The sequence below is a fragment of the Lygodium microphyllum genome, chromosome 6, assembly GCF_053477565.2.
Source record: "Lygodium microphyllum isolate KBCC chromosome 6, Lygodium_microphyllum_v1.1.10, whole genome shotgun sequence".
Classification (NCBI taxonomy): domain Eukaryota; kingdom Viridiplantae; phylum Streptophyta; class Polypodiopsida; order Schizaeales; family Lygodiaceae; genus Lygodium; species Lygodium microphyllum.
Window position 1 is genome coordinate 62,293,980 of NC_141140.1, and position 9,620 is coordinate 62,303,599.

A 9,620-nucleotide genomic window follows, 5' to 3' on the forward strand; every position below is an offset into this window, starting at 1 on the left:
CTTTGAGTTTCGACTTTAAGTTTACCAGTTACCATTTCAATAGTTACTTCAATAAGATGATCTCATGGAATTAAAACAATTCACATTTCTAGCATGGACCAAACAAAAGGCATTTATGTCTTTTCTTTTGAACAAGGAAAGCATAAATTGTTAGCATTCATCAGATGCATTAACACAAAGAAAGAGAGAGAAATCAGCGGAATGTGAAATCATGGTAATTGTTGTGGACAATGATAGGCGGAATTTTGTTAATCATGAGGGAAAGTGGCTTAATGAGTAAATGGCACTACTCTGGATCGTATGCAGGATGACGCAGGCTTGTACTTTAAAGTACACCATTAGCGGTCAAAAGAATCTTTTGCTGTTATGAAAAGAACGTGGCAAAACATCATTATTGACGTTAAAGATCAAATCTACATCAAAAGTCTATGCTAACGAAAGTAGGGAACGGCAAGATTAATAAGGCTGGTTTCACAAGGACCAGCGGTAGTAGCTGCCGCTCGGATCCAGCGAACCAGAGCACGCCACGTGCCTGCCCCCTTTCATAGTGGGCGGCGGCAGCAGTGGCTTGCTCATGCCATGTCCCGGCAGGCGCACCGTGCAGTTGTACCAACCCCCCCTCACCCAAGAGCGCTGCCGCCTGACAAAGATGCCACATAAGCGCTGATTTCGGCGTTCACAGCTCACTCATGAACGTTGAAAGTGACCAGTGACCACTGATTGGTCCCCCCCCCTTCCAATTTCGATATTTCCAAAGCCACCATGGCACCATTTGACCATGCGATTTTTTCCTCAAAAATATAAACGTTTCATCACCAGAAATGAACGTTTGTCTCTCTCTTCACACAAACAAACCAAAACACCCACGTCCCAAGTTCCAACGGTTGCATTTTCCAACGTCTACACATTGTTCAAGGAGCTCTTGCATTTTTTTCCTATAAATTGAAGCTTTGTGTTGTACTTCCTTTGCCACTGTGAAAAAGCTGCTGTGAGGAAATTCTATCCAAATCAAGACTTGTTTGCCCTTCTATCAAGCAATTTCGGTGACCACCTTTGAAGTTTGAGCTTTTTTTTTTCAAGATTTTATTGATTGCACAGTTGGTTTATTCAATAGCATACTAACACATTTGCTTCAATTGTGATGTGCAAGTGCAAACCAACAAGGTTTCGAAGGTACTTGCCAATTTCTTTGGCCCTCTTTGGCTTCTACATCCTCTACATGACAACTCTCCACCAAATGGCCTCTCACTCTTCCACCATACACCCTCTCTCTCTCTCCCTCTATCCGCCAAATGGCATTGCTCTCTCTCTCTCTCTCCACCATATGGCAAATCTCTCCATCATATGGCCTTTCCCTCTCTCCACCATGTGGCCTCTCTCTCTCTCTCTCCACCATATGCCCTCTCTTTGGCCTCTCTCTCTCCCATCTCTCCACCAAAGGCCTCTCTTTTTTATGCTTGTAATTTTGTTTGAAGGATAAATTTTTTATCATGACTAATTCTTTTTTGTTTTCTTTCAGGTACATTTTATGGACCCTACTCACTCTCAACCATTTGATTCTCAAATGGAGGATGACACACCTCTCTCCCAAATGTTTACATCACCACCACAATACCCTTTCTCATCCGCACATTTTCCAATGCCTCCTCATGGCTTTACGGCCATGTTAACCTCTCCCTCTCCCGCCTCTCCCTTCTTCTTTAGACCTCCACCTCCAAATGTGGCTTTTAAGCCACCAAGTCCTCATCACGAACCATCAAAAAATTCACCTCCAAATCCAACAAAAGAAACTACACCATCACGAGCCAAAACTTCAAAGAAGAATGGGGCAGACCACAGGGATGAATTGCAAGAGTTTGCTTCATCCAAGAGGCCAAGGGCATCCAAGAAGAAGGCGCCAGCAGTTGACCTTACCGAAGACGACGACCTCGACAATAAAAGCAAAGGAAAATGAAAAGATTTTTGGGTGGATCAGCTAATCCACGTGCGAGGTGGTATGAGCCATGAATTTAGCAACCCTAAAAAACAGGGGGTTAATTTATGGGCAAAAGTGGCAGATAAACTATCTGCTACTTATCATGATTTTGACAAAGATAGCGAAGCATGTAGGAAGAAGTGGGCACATGTTTTAGGCCAATACAGGGTAGACAAAGCTCACAATAGTGTATCTGGTAACAATAGAAAATACATTTGTAAATGGTTTGATGTCGTAGATGAATATTATCACAATAGAGCACAGGTAAAGAGTGTATCACATGCTAGCTTTGTGTCATGTAATGACCCCCTAGACACACAAATAGATGAGGAAAATGAGGAGGGGAAGCCACAAAACTCCACTGCCAAGGTTCAACCTACACCTCCATCAGGACGTCAGGGACCTGCCAAAATAGAGGACTCCTTGAATGAGATGGCCAACACAGGTCATGCTCTACTTGATCATTTGAAGGAGTCTTCTATTCGTTAGGAGGCCACCGAAAACAAACGTTTGGATCTACTAGCTGCCCTCCATGCTACCATGGTCGAATTTTTGAATGCATCAAAATGATGTTGCAATGTTATTTATATCTTCTAGTGTGTTGGTGTGAAATGTTGTAAGCAATGAGAAATCTAAATAATGTGTGTTGCATATTTTTGCAGGTGGACATGGCCATCCCAAGAAGAATTGCATTGTTTTGTGCATGGTTATGCTTTCTTGCGATTACTGAGCTTCTATCACCACCCCCCATGAGTGATGAAGAGTCTATGTTACAAATGTGGTTGTACTTAGTTGAGTGTATGGGTCGATGTATGCATGCAAAAAAAAGTATAAATCGTTGGATAGGGCACACCCGTAGAAAAGCTTAGGCATATCCACGGGCCAAACATTTTCTTGAGCACTTCTTGCTAGGTTCTTACTCAGCAAGCATGTTCAAGAAACGCCTTCGCATTAGTAGAGAGACCTTCCAATACTTGTGTGACAAACTTGCTCCACAATTGAAGAAAAAACGCATCAATATGCGTGAAACCTTGAGCATTGAGACTCGTGTATCTATTGCTTTGCATAGGCTAGCTAGTGGTACAGCTTTGGAGGTCTTAGGTGACCTATATGGATGTGCCACTAGCACAGCTTGTGGCATAGTCTTAGATTTTTGTAGAGCTTTCTTATCATCAGGCCTAAAAGATATGTATATCAAGTGGCCTTCTGGAGCTAGATTTGAGAAACTATCAAGAGACTTTGAGGCCATTAGAGGCATCCCCTATGTCGTAGGAGCTATCGATGGTTCGCACATTCCTATTATTGCACCGAGAGAGAACCATGAGGATTACTTTAATCGCAAAGGGTTTCATTCAATCCTTTTGCAATTAACGGTTGCATCAAATTGCTCAATTTGGGACTATGATGTGGGTTGGGCTGGCTCCATCCACGACTCTTTGAACTTCACAAGAGGTGAACTCGGGCGAAGATGTGCTAGGGGTTTGTTGGGCAATTACTGTTTGGTTGGCGATTGTGCTTATCCTGCACGACCATACATGTTGGTGCCCTTTAAGGGATGTAAGGAAGGCTTATCACACATGAAGTACTATTGGAACTTCATACAATCTAGCACTAGGATGCCTGTAGAGCGAGCATTTGGCATGTTGAAGGCAAGGTTTCGCATCTTGCTCAAAAGATGTGATATGGACCTTCACCACGTGCCTAGTCTTGTAGCTGCATGTCTTGTCTTACATAATATTTGTATCCGTCATGGTGACTCTTTTGACATGGATTGGGTGCGTGAAGCAGAAGCGTGCTTACAACTTGGCAGTTCGATGGAAGAGGATCAAAGAACAGCAGTAACTTCTATGGCCGAAATTCAAGCTATCCGTCCCCTCCAACCAGAAGATGCAATTCAACGAGCACAACAAGGGAACGACCGTGGAGGAAGAACCGTACAACATGATTTCGGATCTGGTGCTAAACGACGCAACAACATTGCAAGATCAATGTATAGGACACATTCAAAGAAACGAGTTCAAGAATTCTTTGGTGATAATCTTTCCGATGCAGATACATCCTCATCTTCCTTTGAAGCTCAAGTTTCATGATTTGTAATAACTTCTCATCAGTATTGACTGACATTGGTGGACATAGTATTTTATTTCTTATTATGGTCTATAAGCCTTATAATCCTTTTCTCTCATTATGGTTAAACCTTGTTTGTTTTTCTGGTCTATAAGCATTGTAATCCTGGTCTCTCATTACGGTTAATTTTTATTGTGATTTGCTATTTTTTTGTTAGTTATGACTTTCAAATTACCAAATCACTTTGTTTACTTCTGCCGCCTCCGTGTGAATTCAAGGGGCGATGGCAGTGTGAATACCATTCTACCGCCGTCTCCATGTGAATTGAAGGGCGGCGGCAGGAGAAAAATGTAAAGTCTTCCACCCGGACAAGGAGTTCCACATCACTCGCTTCCGCCGCCCCATTGTGAATCCGCCCTAACTTAAAAGCTTCAATGCTTTCTTGGGAGCTTTCACGGTGGCTCTGAATATATAAGGAGGGAGGGATGAACGATGAAGGGGACGGATGGAGGTGATGATTGACGAATCTGCCATAGAAGACGACGACAGAATTATCGGTGGATGCTGTTGCATAGGAGTGCCGACGAGAGCAGAAGGCGAGAAGGTGACATGAACGTGAAGAAGATGAACGAGCAGACAATGACAGAGGTGAAGAAGGAGGAGGCTACAGCAAAAGACGATGTCATCTTCTTCAGAATTCGAGCTTGCAAAGCATGAAGGGAGCTCGGAAGGGTAGCGCTGCAGCGATAGTGAAGCTGAAGACAAGATCGTGGCTGTGACAGAGACGATGAAGAAGTACGTGACTACGACGTAACCAAAGGGAACAAATAATAGAATTAAAGAGAAGCCAAAGGTGACGAAGTAGCAGAGTCAAACGAAAACAAAGAAGGTGACAGAGATAGTGGCTGCAGAAGATGAAAGGACAACGAGCTGAAATCAGAGAGAACGAGACGACAGAAAGGAGACCATGCGCAGATAATAGCGAACCCCCTCCTTCCTGATTATGTGCTAGAGCTCTTGATGAATAAACCCCCAACGATCTCGTCGACTGTATTTTTTTCAAAAACCTTCTTAGCAATTGTTCTTCGTTCTCATTGCCCTACCAACTACATGAGTTTTTACTCTTCTGCCAATCTGCTCTTCTAGTCTCTCGTAATTCAGAAGACAATGGTCACCTTCCCATTAGTTGTGCTAATTGAGCACAACAGCCATATCACTGCCTCTTTGATTAGCAAGTTGTAGTCCCTAGTCAATAATGCGATGCAATTTACTTTGTTCCCTACATCCTGATGCGAATTTCACACACGGAAGATGCTTTACTCCTGACGAGATTGTAGCTCATCTTCCTACAAACACAGGCTGCCCTATAACTTCCTGTATGGTTTCATTCCGGCAGCAATCCTCTTCAATATTAGGGTATCGAGAATTTCTACAAGATCAAACATAGTTGTTTCCCACACGAGTCAAAAGCTATGACATCAAGATTGCCATTATTGTCTTCAAAGTGATTTCTGACCGTTGAAAGAAGCTTGGAAACCTTCAACAAATAGAAGTTTCACGATGTTCTTTTGAAGTCTAAGTCAAGCTTGCATTCTATTGTCAAACTTCTACTTCTAGAACTCAAAAGGAGCACAAAAATGAGACTGATATCTTATTCCATATGACATATTTCAATGTTATATCGTGAGCCTTATCTTAAAGGTATTCAAAAGAAACTCCTCCTTTGGATCCTTGATAGAATCAACAAATTCTTATGTAGTATGGGATTTTAGCAGAGCAAAGCTGATTACTCACTTTATGTGAGGCATACAAAAGATGGTATGGTTGTTGTTGTCATCTATGTTGATGATCTTATTATTACAAGAACACTTGAGAAGGATATTACTGAAGTCAAGCATGGGTTACATAAAGAATTTGATATAAAGGACCTTGGTTTGTTGAGATACTTCTTGGGTATTGAGGTTATTGACACCCCTCATGGTATATGGTTGATACAAAGGCAATATGCATTGGAGATCTTGGAAAAATATGGCATGACAGGATGCAAACTGGTTGATACACCATTGGATCAAAATGTTAAGTTGATGGATGATGGATCTTATGTTGAGGATGTCACTATGTTCAGAAAAATGGTTGGTAGTCTTATCTACTTGACCATTACAAGACTAGGCTTGAGTTATGATGTTGGACTGATAAGTCACTTTATGTAGAAACCATGCAAATCACATTTGAATGTAGTGAGAAGAGTTCTTAGGTATGTGAAGAAGACAACTGGATTTGGATTGTTTTATGAAAAAGGAATCAAGTCTACATTGTTTAGATACTTAGATGTAGACTAGGTAGGCAGCTCTATGGATAGAAGATCTACTAGTGGCTATGCATTCTCATTTGGTTCAGCCATGGTAAGTTGGAGCAATAAGAAGCGACCTATAGTTGCTCTATCAAGCATTGAAGTAGAGTATAGAGGTATTGCAATGGCAGCATGTGAGCATACATGGTTAAGATTGATCTTATATGATCGACATGGGGATAGAGATTGATGGTGGAGTTATTATGTATTGTGACAATGTTAGCACCATAATGTTGGCAAAGAACCCAGTCTACCATGCAAGGACAAAACACATAGAAGTGCACTATCATTTCATTAGAGAAAAAATCATTGATGGAGAGATTGACTTGGTCTATGTGAAAACAAATGACCAAGCTGCCGATATCTTTACCAAAGCATTAGGTAAAGATAAGTTTGAGTACTTCAGGAGTGCACTTGGAGCCTTATGTGTGCAAGCTCATTCTGAGCTTGAGGGGGAGTGTTGATAAATATGTACACCTTATCTCAAGTTGTTAAAAAGATAGCATGTGGCTCCTGACAATCAGTACTTGCTCCATCCTGGTCTTCCACATCTTATCTCAAGTTGTGTAACGTGTCCACTAGTATCATCCAGGACACGTTGTCGTATTGCTGCGCATTCGAGGTGTGTAAACCACCCAAAAGTTGTGCATGGGATTTGGTACTTTGTACATATTTAGTTGTTGTGATTACATTTATTTTCTGTGTATGAGTATAGTGGCGAGCATGAAGGGTTGCTTTCAGGCAGGGTCAAGGAGAGAAGACATTACAACTATATAAACAGATGTAAGAGGAGGGCATTTTCTCAAATCTGTACACAATCAATCTTATTGCTGTGAATAGCAAATACTGCAATGGGCTGGGTTTCTTTTTCACTTTTCTTGTCCCTGAAAAAAAGGGAAGATCCTTGGAGGAAATTACAGGGGAGAATAGTGATGAGCCAAGGAATCACACAAATTTACAGATTGGAACTGGGAATGGACATTTGACCTTGTGAGTAGGATATGAAGCTCTTGTTTTGTGCAACATCTAAGGCACTTGTTGGGACATGTCTTTTTTTTTTGGGTTCTAGTGTTTCATATTTAGTGGAGGCATATTCGAGCTCATGAAAGGAGCCGTGCTTTGAGGGGAAAAAGGAGAAGCTTTTGGGCTATTTTTGAAAAGGAGGCTTTTTGGGGGGAAAAACCTTGGAGATTCAGATACGCAGGTTTTTACTGGTTTTTAAAAACTTCGTGAAAAAAAAGCTCGGCAATTGGGGGAATAAGGGAGTACGGTGGCGGAAGCAGTCCATCTTGGGGGGGGCGAGCTCTGCATTTAGAACAGAGGAGGATGGGAGCTATCTCTATTGGATTGTGATGAACTGGACTGCGATGAGCTAAAACTATGCTTACCTAAAGAGTAGAAGTCTGTCGTCATGCGAGGAGGCTTCATCAATGATAACCACAGCTATATGTTGGCAGCAGACGGGAACGCAGGCGGCGCAGAGGAAGGAACCTGAAGAAGTGCTGCAGGCTCTCCACAATCTTCATTTTCTATGGTTGTCCTACAATGCTGTCGACAAGCTCCTGTCTCAAAAGCTGTAACCACGTCAAACTTTACCCATGCCAGGCTCACAAGCTTCAGGACAATTTACTGCTTACGACAGAGATGACGAAGAAGAAGTGAAAGGACGAGGACGGGGACGACAGAAAGATTGCAACGAATCATCGACGGATGTAGCTCTGAACGGGGTGACAAAGGCGAGAAAAATAATGCCGAATGCTGTTGCAGGACGAATAGTGACAATGATGCAAGGATGATAAAGCTGTGAAGTAAAAAGGAGCTCGATGAATTCTACAGAGGTCGACAGCAGGAGTGAAAGTGTATCCAGAGATTCCACTTCTCTGCACGACTTTTGTGTTGAAATCTTCCATACTAAGAGATGATGACAAGCTTCTAATCTCGTTTCAACCAACCAACGCCTCCCAGAACTATGTCGAACAAACTCAAGGTATAGGAGTTGCAACCTTGTGGACACGAACAGAGTGGAAAGGATGATAAGGCACCCTACTACTATTCTGGATCATGATCACAAAAATTGCAGCAGCAGACAATCTAGCATGAGAAAGGATAAATGCTAAAGTAGAGAGGTATTGTCTCGGCATCAATAGCCTGTGCATCGGCCCAAAAGAATCAGGAGAAAAAGCACAGAGAAATTGAAGTCTGATGGCGATTCACAGAATTTGGCGCAGGAGGAAGAACTGGACGTAACGTCTACCATAAAACTCGAGGGAAAAAGAGGATCGAATGTTGAGGTGGAAGAGAAATGCAAGAGATTGGAAATCTGCTGCTCTTTGACATAGAGAGCCTTGGAATCAGGAAGGAGTGTAATGCGAGGATAGAAGGTCTATCAAAAGAAGAGCTTGTAGAGTGTGACTACGAGGGCTTCAAGCCATAATTTATACAAGGATTTCTAACTCAATTTGGGGCTGATTTTCTGAGCGTGATGATGGAAAGGAAGACATTGCTGCTGCTGTAGTGAAAACTTGAAAAGGTCCCATCGAGGGAATAATCTAGTGCCTTTGATCCTCCTATTAATCTTCATAGGTGCTGCTGTGGCTGGGTGTATTCTGATGTACATTGGACAAGGAGGTTCTCATGATGAGCTTTCAGATAACCTAAGCTATGTGGTTGAAGAATCTGATATTGTAGTTATCCAGTTGAGGAATGTGTCCACTGCTTTCACATAGGCTCAAACGATTAATGCACTAAATTTTGCTATTCCAAATTCAGAAAAGGCGTAGATTCAACAATTAAATGTACAACTGATCATTGCTGCAATCAAACAAGCGCTCCTCACAGCTTTTATATGTATTCGCATCCCTACTGCTGGAGAATTCTATCCTACAGCTGTTCACTTCTGCAACCAGAAAAGCCATTCTTCAATAAGAGGAAACGTGGATACTTGAAGCTTCCATGAACGTGCTGAAAAAGACCATTTTACTCTTCATCGATGATACTTTGCAGGATGCACCAGAAGCTTCAAATCTAGATGTAATAAACTTTCTTTCAAATTGAATCGTGATCTCGCTTGATTGATCTTCTATCCTGAAATTAGTCAAGGCCCTCTGTGGTCGTGACTTTGCTTTCGAAAACCCTTCGACAACGTCTTAGCAGTCCATTGGAAAGGATGTCTAGAAAGCTGATGCCAGGAGGCATATTCCACGGTGGATTCCGTGAGGTTTTACGGTG

The 9,620-nt window shown here is 42.1% G+C and overlaps 1 pseudogene; it reads left to right on the forward strand.

Moving 5' to 3' along the window:
• Positions 1 to 1,528: 1,528 nt before the first annotated feature.
• On the forward strand, positions 1,529 to 2,545 carry LOC148034629 (uncharacterized; annotated as a pseudogene).
• Positions 2,546 to 9,620: the final 7,075 nt, after the last annotated feature.